This window comes from Lissotriton helveticus, chromosome 11, assembly GCF_964261635.1.
Source record: "Lissotriton helveticus chromosome 11, aLisHel1.1, whole genome shotgun sequence".
Taxonomy (NCBI): Eukaryota; Metazoa; Chordata; class Amphibia; order Caudata; family Salamandridae; genus Lissotriton; species Lissotriton helveticus.
This window is the reverse complement of record NC_136072.1, coordinates 776,275,220-776,300,033: the sequence shown is the minus strand read 5'-3', so window position 1 is coordinate 776,300,033 and position 24,814 is coordinate 776,275,220.

Sequence of the window (24,814 nt, the reverse complement as noted above, 5' to 3'; positions counted from 1 at the left end):
TCAAGGTGTTCCATTTGCAAGAGATGCTGTAAGATGACTCTGGTGTGTGTGCTCATTTTGATTCTGCTCTGGTTAGTTTTAGCTGTTATTATTCCATTTGAAATTAACAAAGATTTTCACAAAGCCAACATGACAAGCAAAGCTTCAGTTAGTCAAAACAAACATAGTGCAACAGGCAAAGTTATTGATCATCGACCTAACATTCACCAGGACAAATCTATTAGTGATTTTTCAAGCAATACATTTACAAGGCTTTTGAGCGAATATGTCAAGGTAATGGATGCTAAAGATTGCTACGTTTGTGTTAAATTACCTGCTTCTGTTTCTGAGGGAGTGACATACAATATGCTTCCTCTTACATATGGTGTGACATGCAGTGTGTTAGCTAGCTTGTTCTATCAAACTGGACGCTTAGAATATTATTATTCAAATTTTGACAAAATTTTGGGAAATTTAAAAATTGAGGGAGCTTTGAATAAGCATAAAAAAGCTAAACAGATGAGGGAATTTTTCCTTGTCACTAATGAACTCACTTACGAGTATGCTTACAAGAACAATCTAACCTGCAAATTAAGTGCTGAAGGAAAGAAATTTTTGAACCTAGTTGAGGAGAGGAGAGCAATTTACAAGAGAAATGAAATAGTCAAGCAGACTAAGTCTAGGTTCTGGCAAAAAGAGGATGAGAAGTTAAATGGCAAAACACTTGATAATGTTGCAATTCACATAGACAAACCAATTAGTGGAAAGCTTTGCATTAGAAGGGACAATACACTTTTTGATAATTACTTTGTGGGTGCAAGCAATTGTGAAGATACATATCAGATCATGGGAGGTTGGGGATTCAAAGGTGGAAAAGATCCAATTTTCCCTGGGATTTATTTTGTTTGTGGTGACAAAGCTTACTACAACCTTCCTGACCACTGGTATGGGACTTGTTATGTTGGGATTGTTTTTCCTAAAATCTTTCATGTTGACAGAAATACAGAAGGATTGTTCAAAATTAATAATTATGTAAATAGGGCTAAAAGAGAAACTTTCACAGAAATTTTGGGAGATATTTGTGAAGCAGTGATACTTTTAGTAGGTATAACTCTGAATGCAGGAAGAATCAGAAAATTATCCACACTTGTTGACAGATTGTCAACTGAGGCAGCTGGCGGTTTCCAATTAGTGAATGTTGAGGTCATTGCAATCAGATCCATGGTGATTCAAGATCGCCTTGCTTTAGACATACTCCTAGCAAAAAAGGGAGGAGTCTGCGGCATTTTACATGTGCAACATTGTTGCACCTATATTCCCGATGAAAGTAAGAACATTGAGATGTACATTAGGAACATTACAGAAATGCATTCAGAGATAATTCCATTAGAAGAAGAAGATTTTTCAGGAAAACTTTCAAAAAGATTCCAAACAATTAAAAATTGGTTTCATGATATTGGAAGTTCAGTTCTTGGCAAGATTTTGGCACCTTTGATTGTGATAATATTCATATTTGTTTTGACAAAAATTGGTTGTTTGCTGCATAAGAGAAAGAAACAAATGAAGGAAAAGAGAAGAATTTATAAAATCAAAAAAGAAGAAGAAAGGGAGATTGAGTTACAAGAATTACACAGAGCACAATATGACAATTGCAAGGATTTTGCAGAAACAAAGTTCTAGAAATACTAACTCAGATGAATTTGAATCATTTTCCAAGAAGTCTAAATTTTCCAAATTTTGGGTTGTGGCGTGGTGATTTGTTAATCACCAGATGAGGGAGTTGATGAAGCGAGATAGAAAATAAAATTTTGTTTAAACTCGTGAAGTCACACTTCCATAATATAAATTAATAATATTAATGATTTGTGATGTGTTATGCTAACTCAACTTAGATTCAACTTTACACACGGGGACATTAACACGTGTGCTCATAAACGTGCATTATTGTTGCATCTTTTGTTCGTGCAAAAATAATAAATTAATTTTGTCGTTTTCATTTTTGTCATTACTAACTGCAGCTGATTTAAAAGTGGCATGTGCTTATTTTGCTTTCCTTGTCTATGTGATGTCATTTCCACTATTATAGGTGCATATAAGATTTTATGGATTCTTGAAGACTGGTAGATATAAAATGCTGCTTTATTTGTTTGCTTCTTGCTAGGTAACATTAGACTAATAGGGTGGGTTAATCAATTAGTAAACGAAGGGTGGAAACAGAATAAAATAATATTTCTTTCATTAATATTTTCCTTGTGTTTGTTTTATACTAGAAAAATAAGTTGCCTGCTTTGGGCCTAGTTTGCTCGAGTTTGCTAAAAGATGAATTTAATTTCTGCAAGAAGCACGAGATGTCCATTCTAAAGTTTTCCATGAAAGTTACATTCACTTAACAATGAAGAAGCGCTGTCATTATTTTTGTCGGACGTGGCCAAGGTCAGGAACCGGCAGAGAGTACATTTGATAACTTGGCATCCGAGGAAGTGAAATGAAACCAGTGAGAAGTCTTCTTCAAAATTGTTGCAAACTAAGGAAGCTTTGGAACACGTAAAATAAAGACAATGGTCTCAGAGAATATGACGGAATGGAAGTTTTGAAATATGGGGTGACATGTCACTTGTCACTCATGGACCAATGGGACATCGACTTTTGCAGAAAATTTTACTTTACTTAGATTAGCTAGCGTAGAAAGGTATAAAAAACCCATGCTCTATGGATGGGGCTGGCTGCTGCTTTTCAACTTTCGGATGAGGGTGTCGTGCTGACGGACTTTGCTTGGAGCACGTAAGAATCCTTAAAGACTTTACTTTATTTCCATTTATTTAGCTTAGCTAGGGACTTAGGATTTTAAAAATGCTAAACTTATAATTTCTTGCTTAAAACTGCATTCCTATGATGTTTTCAAATATGCTTACTATAATTCTAATAAAATTGCATTTATAGATTTATATTCTCAATAATCTAAAAAACTAGTTAATAAAATCTTACTTTTGAAACAAGCTGGTCTTGGTTATTCAGGAGTGCAGGTTACTATTAGCTAGATGCCATCGCCATGGTGGTCATTTAAATAGTTAGGATTTGTTCAAATGATGTCATCTTTTACCGCAGTTGTATATAATTTGTAAATAAGTTGTATATAAGTTTAATTTGGCCACCTGATTCAGTAGGTCAAAATATGTCATATTTGATTAATGGGTCCATGAGTTAGAGTAGTGTTTTGTGAAGTAGGTTATAGAGTTAGGTAGTGTTGCTTATGACATATTTCCTATAGGCCGCTGGATCAGCATTCAAACAACATATGTTGAAGATCAGCATTGGGGCAGGAGCAGGACCAGTATGAAGAAGGAGTATTTGGAGTAAAAGATTTGCAGATAGCGGGAGTAAAAAGTAAACAGCAGTAAACAAAGTAAAGAGTCTGAATAGTTTTTGCAGCTCATGTCATTTTTTGTAATTTAAGCCATATCTTATTCCATAAAATGGTAGGCCAACATTCCTCCAAATCCTGCTCCCAGGCGAGTTACACTTTTGATTTGAGTCTATCCGGAGTAAGCTGCAGAGATTTATAAATGGTAGATGCTGATGGGTTGGTAGTAAGTAAAGGAAAGAGTCTGGAAGAGATTGACGAAGGGGAGACAATAGATGGCAGGGAGTAAATATAGTTGTTAAGGGAATTCCATAGATGAGAATATTGTTTTTTGGAAGAGGGAGGTAAAACAAATTGTGATTGGAGTTCAAAGAAAGACAATAGTAGTTTGTTTGAGAAGAGCTGAGAAATCCAACATAAACCCTTGGAGTGCCACGATTTCCAGTAAAAGGGGTGACTGGTAATACATACAGCTTTATTATGCCAAATGGGTAATTGTTTACAACTGGTATATGTAGGGTTTGATAAAGGTAAAAGAGGTTTCATGATTGTGTAATACTGGGAAATATTAGGAGAGCGTCATTGAGCTATAGGTGTTGTGAAAGCAAGAATCTCCTCAAAAGCAAAGGGAGCAATAACAGTTTTTTTAGTTGTACCCATAAAGGAGGATATAAGATTTATCTTTTTTTAATACAGATAAGGCTATGAGAGGAGGTTTGCCTTTCCATAAAAAATGTTATAAGAGGAAATCCATACCATGGGGTCAAAATCATTGCAAGGAGATATAAAATAAGGGGCGTAAGCATCATTTTGATAGAGTCCATTCTACCCCACCAAGATAAAAAAGGGGATGCCAATGATCAATGTGATCGCCTAGTGACTTAAGAATATAGTCAAAGTTTATTTTTAAAGTATCTTTAATATTGTGAGAGAACAATTTTCCTAAGTATTTTAATGTGATAGGTTGCCAAATAAACCCTGTGTGGGCAAACTGTTGATTATTACACAAAACATTTAAGGGTAGCACTTCGAATGTATTGCTATTTAGCCGATACCCTGACAACTGTGAAAAGGTAGATACTTGTTGAAAAAAAGGCAGAAATGAAGTGGCGAGATCAGCGCAGTATAAGAGAATATCATCAGCATACACTGAAATTTTAATTTGTTGTGATCCCATAGAGAAACCTCTAATGAGATTAACTTACCTCTCCTTTCTTAAAAAAGATTCAAGTGCTATAATAAACAAGAGAGGCGGATAAAGGACAACCTTGATGAACACCTCTGTACAAGCGTAAATAATCTGAAATAATACCATTGACAAAGATAGCAGCTTTAGGACCTGTGTAAAGCAAAGATATTAGAGCAACCAATTTGGGAGGAAAACCTATCCATTTAAGGGCCTGGAACATAAAATCCCAACCAAGTCGATCAAATGCCTTTTCCACATCTAAGGCAATGACAGCAAAAGGATGATCTAGTGAAGAAGCTTTGCCGAGGACATTAAAAGGACTCTAGGGTTATCTGAGGCTAAATGACCCTTAATAAAACCAGATTACTCTGAACCTATTAATTTGGGTAAATTATTATCAATACGTAAGGCCAAGATATTAGCAAAGATTTTGTAATTGGTGTTAACTAAAGAGAAAGGACGATCATTTTTGCATATTGAGGTATCTTTATTCTCTTTAGGAATTAAACAGATCATAACATCTTGATAGGAGTCACAAGAGACCACTTCATTAGTAAAAAAGGTATAAAGTAGTAAGAGATATGGAAAAAGAAGTTTAGAGAAATGACTATAAAATTCTATAGTAAAGCCATCTGGCCCAGGACCCTTCCCTCTACGTAAAATAGAGACTGTGTGAGATATTTCTGAAAGTGTAATATCAGCTTTTAACATGTTGAAATAAATATGATGGGAGGGATGAGAAGGAAATTAATTGAAAATAATTAGTCAAATCGAGCCTGTGGTTGGGATTCTGAAGAATATAAGGTGGTATAAAAATTAACAAATTCTTGTAGAATATATTTATCTTTAAAGACAGTAGTCCCAGCTTTGCTCTGGATAGACTCAATTTTGGTTCTATCTTTCCAAATTCTTAAATAATTTGCAAGCATATTTCAACATCTTGTTCTGACCACTGTAATAACGCCTACTACTTTTTAATAAGAAGTTGAAAGCAGCATTTGTCGCCAACCTATTGAATTGTAGTTTAGCTTTGATTAATTGTGGTAAGGAATCATTTTTCTTGGAATTATAGAAAGCATGTTTTAAAGATTTAATGTTAGCAAGTAAATGATCTGATTGGGACTGGACACACTTTTTCTTTTGTGAAACAAAAGGAATTATGAAATCTCTGCCTGCTGTTTTAAAAGAATCCCAAACCTTTACAAAAGAGGTGTCCGGAGTATTGTTAAAAAGAAAAAAATCTGAAGTAAAAGATTCAAATTGGGAGGTGAATTTATTATCTAAAAGCAGTGAGTTATTGAAACGTCATCTGCCTGCATGTGGGGGACAAAGGAATGTACAAACTGGCGCATGGTCAGAAATGAGTATACATCCTATGTCATAATGAATGCTATGTTGAGCCAAGGATTTACTAAGAAAAATATAATCTATGCGGGAGTGTGAGTGATGTGAATTTGAGTAAAAAGTGTATTCTTGGAGGTCAGGGTGACATAATATCCAACTGTCAACTATGATTTAAGATAAATAGCGGAGCGAAATTGTGAGTAGATTTTAGTATGTATAAATTTTACTTTTCAGTTCCTATCTAATACAGAATCATGAATATGATTACAATCACCGCCAAATATAATGTAATCATCATCATATATTATTAGCTTATCAGATATATTCGTCCAAAAGTTATTATCGACTGAAACTGGATAATAAACATTGAAGATTATTAAAGGAATTTTATCAACCAGGAGTTTAACAACAATCCAAGGAACCTCAGAATCAGCCTCTTAGGAAACAATCATAATATGAAGCTTCATATGACAAAAGACAATTACTCCATTTTTTTTCTTTGGCAGGTTCAACAAATACATCACCTATCCAACATTTTTTCAACTTAACTGCTTCTGTCTCTGAGAGTTGAGACTCCTGTAATAAGGCAATATCTGTAATGAGATATGACTCTCTGCTGCTTAATAGGGTTAATTAACCCCTTAATATTCCATGAGGTGATCCAGAATAAAATATTAAAGCAATAAGACCTACAAGTATTTTGTCTACAGTATTATATTTAAATGGAAAAAGAGCATTATAATAAATGAAATAGAGTAATAGCATATAGTAGATGGAAACGGAGGAAAGGGGAGAACCCACCAATAAAGAAAGAGGGAGGAAAGGGGTGAAGAAGAAAAGGGAAAGTGAGTAAGACAATAAAATGAAGTAGTGACAGGAAAATTGGGAGACGAGAAACAAAAAGACAGTACAAGTCATAAAAAATGACGGCTGAGGATCATACCTACAAAACATGTGAACGTGAGGAGGGTCGGCGACACCAAAAGATGACAGCAACAACACCCGAACTGCATAGGTTGACAGGGCAAATGTGGCATAGGTAGGAGTAGCACACAGTAGCACACAAGAGTCAAACGTTATGGGGACAAGTTCCTAGGGCAAACGACCTGTGTTGAAAGAAAAACAAGTCCAAATTGGAAAAAAATAAATAAATGAAAGCTAAACAGCATCTTAAGAAAAACCAATAGAGACAAACAATATAGAGTCATTGAGCAAATTACAAGGACAAGAAAATGCAAACGATATCAGGTAATCCTCGAACTGTCCATATCATCTCCTCTGTGTAGCTCTAGAAAATTCTTGAGTTCAGCAGAGTCTTCATAAGTAGTTGTCTTATTCGTATATGTCACTTTAAATAAGCAGGGATGGATTAGACCATATCAAGCATTCATGGCTCTCAACTGGGGTCACTTATCCAGAAATTGTTTCCGACTGTCTACAGTGACTTTAGGAACATCCTGAGAAAAGAACAACTTATGGCCATCCTGATGATTTGTTTTTTTATTTATTTAAAGGCAGTTAGTACTTATAACAAATCAGAATACAGCAGGAAAAATAGAATGACTACTCTTGGTTTCGCAGAAACTTTAGGACCAAGTCTATGATCTCTTTGTATGTTAAGAATAGTGGATGTAGAGATACCAAGAATTTTTGGCAGGAACGTTTAAAAGTAAGTTGTCAGATTAGAACCCTCCATGTTTTCTAGAAACCTGTAAATGTGTAAGTTATTTCTGAGTTTTCGATTTTCAAGGTCTTCGGTGTGTTTTTTGAGGATGTGTACTTCTGATTCTAGGTGTGAGATACCATCGCAATGGACCGCACACCGCTAGCCCCTCCTCCGGATCGCCCCTAGGGACTCTGGTACATGGAGTTCTTGATTGGTTCACCCCAGTGGGTGCAAGTAGGTACTTGTTGGACTGATGATCTCTAGACCCGATACATGTCCCGGGTTTTTGGATATCGCCCGAGACATGGCTCGTGTTTTGGGATAACTTCCCTCATCAGTAGAGAAAATAGGTGTGAGATACGTAGAGATTCTTGCGGTATATTTTAAGTTTTTTGTTCCACTAACAAAACACAAGACTCCAAAGAAGACCACTTGTTATCCAACTGTTGCAGTGTCTTAGAGATTTCTTCCATAAATGGTCGCATCGCACGGATTTTGTCAAGGATAACTTCCATAGAAGTAGGCATAGGTTTTATTGGTGAGGGAGGGTCATTTTTAGGCCTTTTGTTTGTACCCACTGCCCCTTTGGCACAAGAAAAAAATGTAGGACGCGTACCTAAAGGAGAGTCACATTTCTGTGAAGCGGCATCATCCATGTCACTGTAGATGAGGTCCAAATCCGACAGTAAGTGATTCTTTGAAGCACCTGAGAGCTTAAGATTTCGTATTTTTCCCATTAATGAAAAATAAGAGAAATAGCAACACTACTTCTCAAAAGATATTACTGGAGAGGAGAATAATCCATATGACGAAAACAAAATATTGAAAAAACAACTGAAAAAACAAATGGTCACTCTAAATAGAAAATAGAGTAAAGGAAACACATGTGAGCAGTAGTGAGTTAATGTTACACGAATTTAAAAAAATCTTTGGACCCTTTTAAAATAAACATCATTGATAACCCTGCTTCTGAAGAGTTTTAATTAAAGATGCCTGAGGAGAAATTCAGGCTAACTGAAAGCACGCCCTTCGCATTTCAAAATGGAGGGCGCAACCTGTTCCAGCCCAAAGAAACTGTCTGGGATCAGCTGGAGGCAAAGCAGGAAATACGGAACCTTCAAAAGGTGTTCCGGCGACTCACCATAATCAGCGCATGAGAATCCTACTCGTCTCACCGTCCGACGAGCGCCAAAACTGTCCCCAGGCAGGAAAGAAGCTCCCACTTCCATGGAGCTCAGAGCGGCGCCGCCATTTCGGTCGGCGCCGTAACCACCCAGTCTTCATCTTTTAAGGAGGAATGTGAACACCTGCAGCAAAGCAGCCCTACCCAGCAGGGAACCCGTACCCTTGCTCCTCGTCCGCCGCCAGGTGCCCTGCTTAGGCTGATATTGTCTTGGTTGCTCAACTACAGAGACAGAGATACTGTTCTTCGCCTGGTCCGGGAGCGTGGGGAGCTACAATACCAGAATAATGTCATCTCACTGTACCCAGACTTCACGCAGGTAGTAAGGTGGCCCGAACGCAAGTTCCACCCAGCAAAGAAATTGCTCCAGAAAACTGGAACCAAATATGCAATGTGGTACCCTGCCAAACTACACGTACACGCCAACGGAGTTGGTGCCAGTAGCCACCAGTGGCATAGCCACTGTGTCATGGGTACTAGGGCAAGGAAGGAAAGAGGCCATCTGGCTGCTTCTTGAATTGTAAAATAGAGCATATTCAAGATTAGATGGTCCCATCTGGGCACTGGGCCCAGGTGCCACTGCACCTGCTGCACCAGAGGAGGCTATGCCTCTGTTCGCCACTGGCTGGGCTAGTATCTTACTCCGCATGAGGCTAAGGCTTGGAAACACTGACTTCAAATGTAATAGGTAGCTGATTGCACGGGTGATCGTATTACATATTTTACTTTACGGTGTGATTTTCTGTTATTTAAATGCCACGATAAAAAATATTTGAAAAAAGTATGAGTTTGTTCCAGGGCACAAGTCCTCAAAAAAGAAGTGGGGGTGATCCAGCGCTCTCACCAAAATATTGCACAAATGACACTATCTACTACCACAAAACTTACACTACAACACCAGGCCCATATCAACAATAGAGCGCCTGAATCATGAGGCGATAAGATCTAAATATAGTTGTTTAAACTATCTACAATAATCAAGACCAGCTTGTCATTTTAGAAAGTTTATTTAAACACATCTAGGAAAACTTAGGTTTTGGTATTTTATTAAACAAGCATTAGAAAATGTCATAAAGAAAGATTTATTCAGTATTAATAAAAAGAGCATAAATCAAGAATTATTATTCATTAGCAGGAATAAGTAAAATTAAGCATTTCCAAAATCCTAACTATATCTCTGTCTCTACCCTCATCACCTAGTAATAAAGTAATTAATAAAAATTTCTTTCCTCACGTGTAAAGTCCATCAGCATAACATCGTCCTTCAGATTTCTCGAGCGTAAGCCAACTATGTGTTCTCTGAACCTATTCTTATACCCTAAATTAAGCTGAGCTAACTATTTTTCACATTCCAGCAGACGAATTCTAGTTCTCCATTGGCTGAGCCACCTCGTACCACAGTAAACTATGACACCTCCTTCTTACATGCCCGGGCAAATTCACTTGTTCATTGTTCATTTAGAAGTCTTGGCAGTTCTTCCTTAGGCTGCTACATTTTGTAGCGAAAGCTTCCTTTCAACCTTGAGCCAGTCAGCTCTGAACTCCCGTGGCACGTTAGCAAACGTTAGCAAATTTCTCCAAAAAGTCATCTTTTTAGCAGTTCATTCCAAAACCTTTCAAAATAAAAGCTCAGAGGCCTTTTCCATCCTTCTCAGAATTATTTTCACTTGAGCCATTTTCATCATTAGGCCTCTTTTCAAAGAGCGTCAATTTTCTGCGCCACCTCTCCTGCGCCACTTTTAAAAGTGTACTATTTTCCTGCAGCCATCTCTAAGCTTCATTTGTAAAACTATTATATAAACAAACACAAAGAATAATTAATGAAAGAAATACATTTTGTTCTGTTGCCTCCCATCATTGCTAATTATTAACCCATTAGTCTAAATTACCTAGCAGTAAAGCACAAATAAAGCAGCATTTTATATCTACCAGTCTTCATGAATCCATAAAACCTTATGTGCACCTAGAATAGTAGAAATGACATCACATAGACAAGGAAAGCAAAATAAGCACATGCCATTATTTTAAAAACTTGTTAATAGGGGGGTTTTACCCAGTAGAAGGTACGGGGACCTGGGTAGTTAAATCAGTGAAGAGAAGGGGTCCCAGTAGCCATGGAACATAAAACCACACAAATGAAAAATAATCAAGAACACATAGATTGAAACCACATTGTTTACTTCACAATGGGAATGCTTATCGAATATGCAAGGATAAATACACACAATAATAGAACACTCGTTTCGGTGGTGCCCCAAGGAGGGAGAAGGGATGGGACGGTGTAGTGAAGGTGAGGAATTGGTGAGGAAAGAAGTGGCGATTCAATAGTGACAGTAAAATCAGCAATTGTCAATCGTTTGACAGAGTTACACACTATGTACAGAAAAAAATAAGACACAAAATGTTCATAAGAAAGTTCGAGAAAGTCATCCTCCAGGTTATCCAATAAATGTAGACAGTGGGGAATGGAGATGACACACGGAAATGAATATCGACGTTTCGACCCTCAGGAATGCAGATATCAATAGTTATCTTGCTGGGGGGTCTTCATCAGGACTGGGGGACACATAACCTAGTAAATGTATAGAAATATATATACATTATGAATACGGGATAGAACTCCCTGTCTATAGTTCAAACAAAGTAGCACATCACACTGGGGTTTGGATGCAGTAAATGAATTAAAAACCCATACATTAGGTTGGGACACAATAATTACTAACAATCGCGTCATTTTGGGGTGTCAGTTTCAATTTACACTGATCATGAGCACGTGGCAAAAAGCTGGATCCCACATGGTGGAGGGGAGCACGGTGGCACTAGGATGGTGGGTGCCGGCAGGGTTCTGGTAAATAAAGTGCCAGATCAAGAAAAAGCCAAAAAGGACTATGGGGACTACATGAGGCTGTACACATATACCGGACCTACAAAGTAGAAGTAGGACTAGGAAGGACTTACCACAGTAGTGGTGTCTGAAGGACCGAGTCAAATGCGCAGAGAGACAACCTGGATGATCTGTGGAATAAATCCAAGGTTGAAATGCGTACCTTACAGCTTGCAGGGCAAAAATGGGTGGAGGTGGTTGGAGAAACTCACCGTTATATGCACCAAACGTGGTGAAGTGGTGCCGGATAGGGCATAGAGTTGAGGATGTCTTCAAGGTACACTTCTATCTAAAAATGAGGTAGAAGTGTGTTAAGGACCCTGGCGCGAACGACGTCAGCACAGTGAAAGGGGCAGAGGAAAAGGACTTACCCCGCTATCGTGAAACAGACGAATCCGACAAGGATAATTGAATAAGGCAGTCAGGTAGCTCAACAGTGGCTGTCTAGTAGGGAAAACATAAATTACATAAGGAATTGCTAGTGTATGTCATGTGGAGACACAGACATGTGAAAACCAATTACAGTATAACCCAACTCGCGCACTGCTTACCGGACTGGGAAATAATCCGTCTACGATCGCAATGTGGAGTCTCAAAGGCGGTGCAGAGTACCGGGGTTAGTCCGGTAGGGAAGCTCGCACGAGGCGGTCTCCTGTGAAAAACATGGAGTATATTGTCAGATGACGGTATATGGCGTTTAAGCGTACAAACACCTGAAAAACTGCTGCAGTACGGTATATCAGGCCGCCAGCTGGTTGCTTACCGGTCTTGGAAAGAATCCGTCTAAGATCGCGGGCTCGCGTCTGAAGGCGGCGCGGGTTTCCGGGAATCTTGAAATCACTGTGGCAACCTGGTCACGAGGTCTGGTCACATGGTCTGGGCGTAAGCAAACTGCATGTCGTTGCTAAGCGACATGTAAACAAAGGATATAGTAGACATCCTTCGTGGTGGCTAGCGAGGCAGAATAGTGACATTGACGCAAAATGTCGGTGCAGACAGAAAACAGGGACATGGATCCTACACAGGGGAGTACTGGGCACAGATCGTATTCTACAACGGGAAAGCCGCGTATTGAGCGGACACATGATTCAAAGGAAATAGACAGACCAATTCCCGAGGGATGCAGAGCAGAGGTCCGTGCTAATAGGAATAAAAATAATTGTAAATAAAAAAAATTTAAATATATAAAGAGGGGTTCCGCATGTAAATCGGGCAGATAGGTACACCCAGGGAAAAAGTATGATGGTTAAGTCCACAGTATGAAATGCACACAATAGATGGAACAATAAAAGTCATAGTGAGGATGTTAAAAACTGCTAATACACTAAAATAGCATAGATACAGTTGGCGTACCACACACAAGCGGGTAAAGGCCATGAATGATTACAATAAGCTAATACTGGCGCATACAGAATAGTGGCGTACCTCGCACATGCGGGTAAAGGCCAGTGTGAATCGGACCAGGAGAAACATTAAGTCAGACATGCCAATTGCGAAAAAGAACTGTCTTGTTCATTGAGCCCTGATTCAATGGAGTCAAAAGTCAGCATCCATCTAAGTTCACGTGTGTTTAGGATGTCTGCAATGTTACCACCCCGGGGTCCCAGTATAGCTCGTTCAATTATCACCCATTTCATGCATTCAGGAGAGTGACCTGCTGAGGAGAAATGGTCGACCATGGGGGCACCAGGGACTTGGCAGCGAATTCTGCTCATGTGCTGGAGTATCCTGCTCTTAGCTTTCTGTTGAGTCTGACCAATATATAACAAATTGCACGGACATAGGATGGCGTAGATGACATTGACCGTGTTGCAATTTGTGTGACTCTTGAGTGGGATCTTGTGATGGCGATATGTGAATTCTTTGGTCTGTATTGTACTGTCACAAGCTTTGCAGCACCCACATCGAAAGTGTCCCAGGATAGGAGGTAGGTTCCACATGGTGTTAATGGTGGGGGCCTCAGGGGTCCTAAGGAGAGAACGGACCACATGATCTTTGACACTACGTGCTTTTTTGAAAGCGTGTAGTGGTAGTTCTGTTTGCTGGATGTCATCCGATATCAATTTCCAATGGTTGTTGATGATGCGTTTTATTCTGTTGCTCTGGGTGTTAAACGTAGTAACGCACACAAGTCTCTGTTCTGTCTGATCATTATCGGTTTTAGGAATCAGTAACTCCTCACGAGGGTAGAACCAGGCTCTTTTTCTCGCCCTCTTAACCAACTGTTTTGGGTAGCCTCTGCTTAGGAGTCTCTGCTTAAGATCTTCTGATTCGGTAAAATAATGTTCTTTGGTGGAGCAATTTCGACGGAGGCGTAGAAATTGCCCGAATGGCAGGTTATCGCGCAGTGCTCGAGGGTGGTGACTGCCGTAATGCAGAAGGGAATTTCTTTCGGCAGGTTTGCGGTAAAGTCTGGTCAATAAGTACCCTGCGTTCTCATAAATAGTGAGATCCAAAAAATCGATTTGGTGGTTGTCAGATTGGATGGTGAATTTTAAGAATTCGGATTGAGCATTCAGCCATTCAAAAAACCGCATCAGTTGTTCCAAATTGCCTTGCCAGATCAATAGGACATCGTCAATATATCTCATCCAGAGACCGAGATGGTCTCTGAATGGATTGATGGAATTAAGTACCGTGTCCTGTTCGAAGGCGGCCATGTATAGAATGGCTACGTCCGGGGCAAAGGGCGCTCCCATGGCTACTCCCGATGTCTGCATATAAAATTTGTCCTTGAAGATGAAAAAGTTCTTCGTCATTGCTATACGTAGCAGAGCCACTATAAACTCCGTAGGTACTTGGACCGGGGAAGGTCGTTGATGTAGGCAGCGAGCAATAACCATTAAGGCTTCCTGTTGGGGGATACATGTGTACAATGACACGACGTCGCATGTAGCTAAGAGTTGTTGGTTCACATCAAAGGGTAGTCGTTCTACGATGTTTATAGTGTGCATAGTATCCCGGAGATAGGCCGGAGTGGCCTCAGCAATGGGCTTCAGAAAAAAGTCGATGTATTGTCCCAGAGGCTCCAGGATCGAGCCACAACCAGATACTATAGGTCTACCAGGGGGATCAACCATTGACTTGTGTATCTTGGGTAGAGTATAGATGGTTGCCAGCCGTGGGTGTGGTTTATTCAGAAACTTGAACTCATGTTCGGATAGGAATCCTTGGTATAAGCCAGCTGTAGTGATTTCAAGAATTTCACGTGCAATTGCCTGGGAGGGGTCTGCTCGTAAAAGATGGTAACTGGTGCCGTCATTCAGTTGGCGGAGAATCTCTAGTTCATAAGAGCTGGTATCCTGTACCACAATGGCACCACCCTTGTCGGCAGGTTTGATGACAAATTTGGTGTTCTTAGATAGTGATTGTAGGGCCAATTTCTCTTTTTTACTGGTGTTAAATCTGGTGTAGACTTTGGTTCCTAGAAGTTGCAGAACATCCCGTAGTACAACTGATTCATATGCCAATATCTTGTGTGACATAGCAGTGCTGAAAGGAACAAAGGTAGAGGGAGGTCTAAGTCCAGTAACGGATGATTGTACACTGGGTTCAGAGTTTCTGAAGAAATATTTCAATCTGATTTTGCGAAAGAATTTGAATAATTCAGTGCGAATCGCAAAAGAATCAGGGTGGCTAGTAGGGACATAGGAAAGACCTTTTTCCAATATTTTAATTTCATCGTCATTCAGAGTTTCCTTCGATATATTGACAACAGGGCTGGCTGTGTCTGGAGGAGCTCCTCCCAGAAGACATAGTCGAGGGTGGGTTGGTACCTCTGATGTATTGATGTTGGCTACCATCTGTAAGTCTTGTTGCGGGTGACACGTTCCCCGTGCTGAGGCTCCGACTGGAAATGTACTTGTTTTTGTTGCTGTTGGCCACGACCACCATTCCAGGTATTGGTGTTCTGGTGAGATCCACGTTGTTGGCCGCGCGGCCAGAAATGGCCTCTGCCTCGAGGTGGGCGCCATGTGCCCTGGCGTTGCCCTAAAAAAGGGGTGGACTGGTATTGCTGGTGGTAACCAGGGTCCGAATAATTTTGTTGATAGCTAGGGCCGGATTGGTCTTGTTCGCCTTCCGAGCTGTAAGAGGAGTCGGAAAAGGTGTAGTAGTTCCGTCTGCCTCTGGACGACCCTCGGCCGCGGTTAAGGAATCTTCCTTGGTTGTCTTGCTTGAAATGATCCTCTTGGAGATACGGATATGTTTTCTTTTTGTCGTACAATCTAATGTCCCGTGCAAGTTTCTCCAGTTTGCGGTTCTGAGTTGTTAAGTCAAAATCGTGGAGTGAGGTGTGTAGGTTGGTGATAGTCTCTTTTGCACTTTCAAAGTTAGGATCAGCGGTAATTTCAGCTTTTAAGGTGTTAATTTCCGCAGTGATTAGTTTGACTTGGTCCGCGGCAGTTTCAACGCCGAGGACCATCCAGTGACGGCTGCAGTTATTGGCCACGTGACTGAAACCCTCCCTGAATTTGGGTACCTCGGCGAAGATAGCTGGCTCAATCTTGATTTGCAGACCAATCGGGATGACGTTTTCCTTGAGATACCTGGTAAGCAGGTGACCATGCCACCGAGTCCGGATCAGCTTCTTCTCCAAACGCTCAAGTCTGGAGATCTTATCCTTCAGTGTGAAATCGATCGTGGGAATATCGGAAGAGATGAACAAATTGTTCTGATCTTCAAGTAGCTTGTCTATATATTCCTCAGAGTAGGAAAGCAATTCGGCCATAATGTGCTAAGCTCAAATGAATTGAACATGAAAAGAAACCTCGCAGAAAAGCTTCTGCTCGAAGTAAATTGTTAATAGGGGGGTTTTACCCAGTAGAAGGTACGGGGACCTGGGTAGTTAAATCAGTGAAGAGAAGGGGTCCCAGTAGCCATGGAACATAAAACCACACAAATGAAAAATAATCAAGAACACATAGATTGAAACCACATTGTTTACTTCACAATGGGAATGCTTATCGAATATGCAAGGATAAATACACACAATAATAGAACACTCGTTTCGGTGGTGCCCCAAGGAGGGAGAAGGGATGGGACGGTGTAGTGAAGGTGAGGAATTGGTGAGGAAAGAAGTGGCGATTCAATAGTGACAGTAAAATCAGCAATTGTCAATCGTTTGACAGAGTTACACACTATGTACAGAAAAAAATAAGACACAAAATGTTCATAAGAAAGTTCGAGAAAGTCATCCTCCAGGTTATCCAATAAATGTAGACAGTGGGGAATGGAGATGACACACGGAAATGAATATCGACGTTTCGACCCTCAGGAATGCAGATATCAATAGTTATCTTGCTGGGGGGTCTTCATCAGGACTGGGGGACACATAACCTAGTAAATGTATAGAAATATATATACATTATGAATACGGGATAGAACTCCCTGTCTATAGTTCAAACAAAGTAGCACATCACACTGGGGTTTGGATGCAGTAAATGAATTAAAAACCCATACATTAGGTTGGGACACAATAATTACTAACAATCGCGTCATTTTGGGGTGTCAGTTTCAATTTACACTGATCATGAGCACGTGGCAAAAAGCTGGATCCCACATGGTGGAGGGGAGCACGGTGGCACTAGGATGGTGGGTGCCGGCAGGGTTCTGGTAAATAAAGTGCCAGATCAAGAAAAAGCCAAAAAGGACTATGGGGACTACATGAGGCTGTACACATATACCGGACCTACAAAGTAGAAGTAGGACTAGGAAGGACTTACCACAGTAGTGGTGTCTGAAGGACCGAGTCAAATGCGCAGAGAGACAACCTGGATGATCTGTGGAATAAATCCAAGGTTGAAATGCGTACCTTACAGCTTGCAGGGCAAAAATGGGTGGAGGTGGTTGGAGAAACTCACCGTTATATGCACCAAACGTGGTGAAGTGGTGCCGGATAGGGCATAGAGTTGAGGATGTCTTCAAGGTACACTTCTATCTAAAAATGAGGTAGAAGTGTGTTAAGGACCCTGGCGCGAACGACGTCAGCACAGTGAAAGGGGCAGAGGAAAAGGACTTACCCCGCTATCGTGAAACAGACGAATCCGACAAGGATAATTGAATAAGGCAGTCAGGTAGCTCAACAGTGGCTGTCTAGTAGGGAAAACATAAATTACATAAGGAATTGCTAGTGTATGTCATGTGGAGACACAGACATGTGAAAACCAATTACAGTATAACCCAACTCGCGCACTGCTTACCGGACTGGGAAATAATCCGTCTACGATCGCAATATGGAGTCTCAAAGGCGGTGCAGAGTACCGGGGTTAGTCCGGTAGGGAAGCTCGCACGAGGCGGTCTCCTGTGAAAAACATGGAGTATATTGTCAGATGACGGTATATGGCGTTTAAGCGTACAAACACCTGAAAAACTGCTGCAGTACGGTATATCAGGCCGCCGGCTGGTTGCTTACGGGTCTTGGAAAGAATCCGTCTAAGATCGCGGGCTCGCGTCTGAAGGCGGCGCGGGTTTCCGGGAATCTTGAAATCACTGTGGCAACCTGGTCACGAGGTCTGGTCACATGGTCTGGGCGTAAGCAAACTGCATGTAAACAAAGGATATAGTAGACATCCTTCGTGGTGGCTAGCGAGGCAGAATAGTGACATTGACGCAAAATGTCGGTGCAGACAGAAAACAGGGACATGGATCCTACACAGGGTGGGATCCAGCTTTTTGCCACGTGCTCATGATCAGTGTAAATTGAAACTGACACCCCAAAATGACGCGATTGTTAGTAATTATTGTGTCCCAACCTAATGTATGAGTTTTTAATTCATTTACTGCATCCAAACCCCAGTGTGATGTGCTACTTTGTTTGAACTATAGACAGGGAGTTCTATCCCGTATTCATAATGTATATATATTTCTATACATTTACTAGGTTATGTGTCCCCCAGTCCTGATGAAGACCCCCCAGCAAGATAACTATTGATATCTGCATTCCTGAGGGTCGAAACGTCGATATTCATTTCCGTGTGTCATCTCCATTCCCCACTGTCTACATTTATTGGATAACCTGGAGGATGACTTTCTCGAACTTTCTTATGAACATTTTGTGTCTTATTTTTTTCTGTACATAGTGTGTAACTCTGTCAAACGATTGACAATTGCTGATTTTACTGTCACTATTGAATCGCCACTTCTTTCCTCACCAATTCCTCACCTTCACTACACCGTCCCATCCCTTCTCCCTCCTTGGGGCACCACCGAAACGAGTGTTCTATTATTGTGTGTATTTATCCTTGCATATTCGATAAGCATTCCCATTGTGAAGTAAACAATGTGGTTTCAATCTATGTGTTCTTGATTATTTTTCATTTGTGTGGTTTTATGTTCCATGGCTACTGGGACCCCTTCTCTTCACTGATTATTTTAAAAACAGCTGCTATTAGTTATGACATGACAATAGACAAGATGAATTTATTATTTTCCACATACATAAGAATGCAACATAATGCACATTTATGAGCACACATGTTAGTTTCCCGCGTGTTCTGTGAAAATGCAACTTTAAACTAGATTGAATTAGCATACACATAGCACAAATTGTTAGCATTATTAATTTATTTATGGAAGTGTGACTTCACGAGTTTAAACAGATTTCTGTTTTCTATCTCGCTCCATCAACTCCCTCATCTGGTGATTAACAAATCACCACACCACCACCCAAAATTTTTGCAAAAATTTTATCTAAGATGAACATGATTCAATTTCACCTGTATTAGTATTTCTAAAGACTTATCTCATCAGTTTATCTATAATTCTCATACTGAGTTTTAAGAAACCCCTCTAGTTCTATTTCTTTCTCTTGTGTAACATACAACTGAGCTTCAATAAAAGTGTTGCAAAAACTATAACTAATAAAGTATCAGTATCTTGCTTGTCATATTAACCTTAAACTTCTCCTTGTTAATTTCTAAAAGAACAATAACCTAAATTAACCAAAGCAGAATTATATTTTCATTAAGCTTGCAAAGAAAAATAAAACATAAATTTTAAAAATTTTACCTAAATTTTCTAAACATTTCTAACACCCCCCTTTTTCAATTTTATTTTATTTTTATTTTTTTTATTTTTTTATATACTCTTTAAACCTTCTAACAGTTTTTCTTCGACCTAATGTCACAAATTAATTTTTCAGCTAACAGAATTTCTTCGACCTTGTGTCATGTGACACATTTTCTTCAGCCTTATGCCAAAAACAGAAAACCTAAAATTTAACAGGTATGTACTTCAATCATTGTCACTTTTGTTTTCAATCTCTTTTTGACTCTCATCATTTACCTCCACTACAGGTATCACTTCTATTTTCTTTCCTGCCTCACTTTTCTTTACAGAATCTTTTTGACTTGATTTTTCATCAATCTGTTTCATTGATCTGTATCTCAATTTGAATTTTAGGCCTTCATTTTCTTCTGGCCAGTTATCACTTTTTCTTAGTAATTTCTTCTTTTGCTTGGTCACATTACATTCTGTTCTCCAAGCTCCTTTTCTGAATTTTCTTATTTGAGAATCTTCATCATTCTCATCAGTTTCAGTGTCAGAAATTTTCATTCTGGACTCAGGTACTTCTTTACTCAGCAGCTTCACTCCGTTAGGAACATCATCTTTGTAGCTGGTACTTGGCAATTCATTTTCTTCTTCAATTACCTTCAACTTCCCAGTTTCAGAATTCCTGTTCCTGCTTTCAGAGCTACTTTCCTGCTTTTCAATACTCTCCTGGTCTTGAATCACAATCTGATCACATTCTTCTTCTGCTTCTTTTTCTGGCAGATTTCCATCATTTTCTGAGTCTTCTGTCACAACTTTCAAGTCTTCTTCAATCAAGGCTTGTTTTCTATTTATGTTCTCCAGATGTCGACCAACTTGTCGATCTTCAAAATCTGGATTCTCTTCAGGCTCTTCTTCAGAATCTGAATCATCAATTGTGACACTATCCTTATCAGGATTTTCAGGTGTAGATACACGAAAAGTATGGCCAGTGTCAATCCACCTCTTCAGTCTTTTGCACTTCTCTGCATTTGTCGTGACAAGACTGACTGGCCTCCTTTTCTGCCACCTTGGCACTAGATAATTTCTTTTTAGACGAACCTTTTTCCTGATCCTTTTTCCTGGTAACAGATCAAGTACTTGCTCTTTTTCTCTTGTTTGTACTTCAGTTTCATCTTCATAAAACACAGAAATCATTTCATCTGATAAATTCCTGCAGTTCTCCAAATTGATGCTATCATTGATAGGCATCATTCTTTTCTCTGGTATGAATGTCTGTCTCATGACCTTGTCCATCATAATCTCACGTGGACTTAAATCTGTCTTTTTATCAGTAGTGTTTCTCAAAAAAATCAAAACAAGTGGAAGAATATCTGTCCACTTTGTACCTGCAGCTAGGCACATTTTTACATCTCTGTCTTTTATAGTAACATTCTCATGCTCCTCAACATCTGAAATTTCTATTCTATCTGTACAATGGAGCAATCTGTTTTCAATATGTTTTCTGTTATCTGATAACTTTGCAACAGTAATTTCATCATCATGTCGCATCTGAAATGTTTCAAACCATTTTGTAATTAAACAGAAAATCACAAAAATGTAGCACAGTTTGTCATGCAGTGCCATCTCACAGAAATCCATTTGTAATCTGGTCAATGAACCACTCTCCTGTAATTCTGTTCCCAATCTCACAATTGTTCTCTTAATTGTGTTCACTTGCTGATAAGTCAGACACCTCTGGTAAAGAAATTCCACAAATCCATGGTACATTCTGTCCATGTCAGTAATCATGCTATTTGGTAAAACTACTCTACCATCTTTGTGTGACAAAATCTCATCCTCATCTCGCTGTCTAAAATCTGTACTCAACCATGTGTTTCTCAACCATGTGTTTTTCTCCTCATGAGTTGCTTCTTCTTGAAAATCTTTGACTACCTGCCATGTTTCAACTATTGTTAGTATTAGTGAGCTCAAAGCATGTTCATCATTCATTTTGTATGCTGCACATATCACGACAGCAAACCTTTCTGCCAATTGAATATCATCAATCAACCTTTTAATTAAATTTTTATTTCTGAAATACGAACTTGCAGAAGTCAAAGTTTCAATCTGTTGATCAATTGTGTTCTTGACTTTGATGTCTTCACTCAAAAGAACATCAATTTTATTCCAACATTTTGGAAGTACATTTAATCTTTTTGAACTGTTTTCTTGTTCTTTATTTAATCCTGTATCTGTTTTGTCTGTCTGTTCATTAACAAAATTTTGTAATGGCAGTGAAGCCATGTCATTCTGCTGAATCATTACCTGTCGCTGTATTTGTAGCTGTTCATTCAGCTCATTTATTTCAATCTCCTTTTCATTTAACCATAATTTTGACTCATCAGACTGTGTCAAATCAATCAGATTAGTATCAGACTTCTCACTTACCAGAACTGAAGTCATCTCTGTTTCTTGCTCGGTTGCAATCCCTACTAATTCAATTTCAAGTACAATAGAATAAACCCTTTCAGTTAATGGGACCTTTAAAATTGCGGAATTAATTTCATCTTTTCCCAGTGTAGGCACTATCTCTGTTTCCATAATTTTCATAGACTCCTTTAAATCATTTGATGAATTTATATGATCAGGAATATTAATTCCAGATGTACCAAACATCTCATTATGTTTTTCTGTTGCATCATTTTCAGAAGAAGTCTGAGCTGACATTCTATCAATCTGATCTGGCATTTTTGGCGTTGCATCAATCTGTTCTGGGGGTCTTCTTGAATTCCTGTTCTGATCCATATTTACAATATCAATTTTATACTGCTCTATATTTTCTACTCTGACACTTTTATTATTTATTTTCGCTAATTTGGGAATCTTTAATTTACTCTCACATTTAGCAACAACCTTTTTCATTTTCTTATATAAGGAAGACATTTTCTTTAATAAATTTGGTAAATGTACTCTTTAAATTTGCCTTGCAGCGCTTGCTGATTAATTAATTAATTAATTAATTAAACACTATCAGATGTATAAAACCTTATAATTTGGTCAATTTAATATATCTCCTAATTTACCTGTATCACTAAAATTTTTATAAACCTGGAAAGAAAAATATTAATTTGCAATAACAATAGTAACGCAAAATATTTATTTATAACAATAATACCAACATATAATCACATGTGTTTTAAATGTACTTATTTTTCACTTACACACCTTCTGCAACATATACCTGTGGAAAAAGAAAACCTAATCTATTTGCTTTTAAATTTGGGCAGTAAAAATGTAAATTAACTAAAAACACTATTGGTAATAATCTAATCAATAAATCAAATAACAGACAGAACCACCTAAAACAGAACAAAGGACTGCGTATACTTTTCAATAAACAAAATACTTGGAAAATATTTTTTTATTTAATTATGTTGTACAACCCTTTTATTTAATAAGTTCTAATCACCTTTACTTAATCAGGATAGCTGCTTGCTGTAATATAACTTTTCTTTTTAATATTATGACTAATTTTAGAATCAATCAGTTATTAAAATAAGTCTCTGAGCATTACCAGCATAAGAAATGAAACACTCGATAGAAAGTAAACAATGTGCATCAGTCATTGGGATCGCCTCAACCAATCATTGCACTTCTGCTAAAACACTTAGCTAACCACAATACCCTCTGAGCCTCAACCAATCCGGTCGCGGCCTTTCTATGACGCTGCGGCGTCCCCAACCAACCAGGACACAGCTCGTCAATCAGGACACAGTTCTTCTCGAACAACAGACAAATCAACCTCAATTAAGCCAGTTCCCTTAAGCAGAAATTAAAACTCTCGAAGTGTAGCTCAATTTGTTTATTATCCCAGAGCCAGCACTCAATAGCAAGTCCAATAATGCACGAAGCTCTGACCAATCAGGTCACAGTTCGTGACAGTACACGTCACAGCCAGCTCCAGCGCTGTTTACTAATTACACACAACACAGCAGCTTTGTCAAAATGTATGTTGCTGCTGCTACAGTCTCTTTCCCCTCGCGCTTCACTTTGGAAAGTATTTTTAAACAGCGCGCAGTCTCTGGCCATATGACACGCTTTTTCCCCTCAAATTGGAGAGCCTCGCCCAATCAGAGCGCGGCTCACAGAGCCTCACCCAATAGCTCACGAAGCCTTCCTTAACCAAGCCTAAACAACCTCGAGGCTCACGAAGCCTCAACCAATGAGGTCGCGGCCTTTGTGTGACGCTACGCGTCAACAACCAATAGGTGCACAACCTCCTTAAGCTGCACCGGGAACCAGGGGTGTGCGCGTCACCAACCAATGGGTGCGCGACTTTGCTATGACACGACGGGACCTCATCCAATGGGAGCGCGGCGGCTGACGCAAGCAGCCGCTGCAGCTGGCAGCTCTCCCTCCTCTCCCTCGTTCCTTGGCAGTCCCCCCTTCCTTCACTAAATTACTCGGCGAGAAACAATTTATCAGCATGAACAGCCAGGCACATCATTTAGGGGCTCATTTATTTACGAAGTCTTACCAAGAGAGCACAAATAGCAGAAAGCTCGTAGGGATGAGTGTTAAGCCTTCTAAAATAGCGCAATTTACAATAGAAAGAAAAATCAAACGGGGAACACTTTTGAAATAATTTTTCAAAAATAATCGCACCTCAACCAAATTGATCGCTTCTTTGGTCAGACACTCCAGACCATGTATTATTAAATGGGAGAGCCTTGCCCAATCAGAGCGGGGCTCACGGAGCCTCGCCCAATAGGAGCGCGGCTCTTCTATGACGCGTCGGCCTCTGGACCAATGGGTGCACGGTGGCTGACGTAGGGAACTGCTGTAGACAGCTCTCTCTCGTACTCGCGCTTTAACAGCCCCCCTCCTTCACAAAATGCATTTTAACAGAGCGCGCTATGCTCTTCTCTTAATATTAGTGTTTGGGAAGAATTATAATTAAATTAAAACGGGCATTTATTTCGAGGACGTTTATTTAAACAAAATCTTTTAGCAGAAGGCACTCCAGACTCTTTAATTAATTGGAGTGATAATTTATTATGACGCTTTGGGTGCTTGACAGCTATTTTTATTCTTTAAGCCTTGCACTTACTACACGCATCAGTTTTTAATTTAGCAGCATTATTAAAACGAAGGGAACAAAAGTGAAGGCTTAGCCAATTACAGCATAACAACGCCTCAACCAATCAGAGAGCAGCTTTTCATTAACAATGCTGACG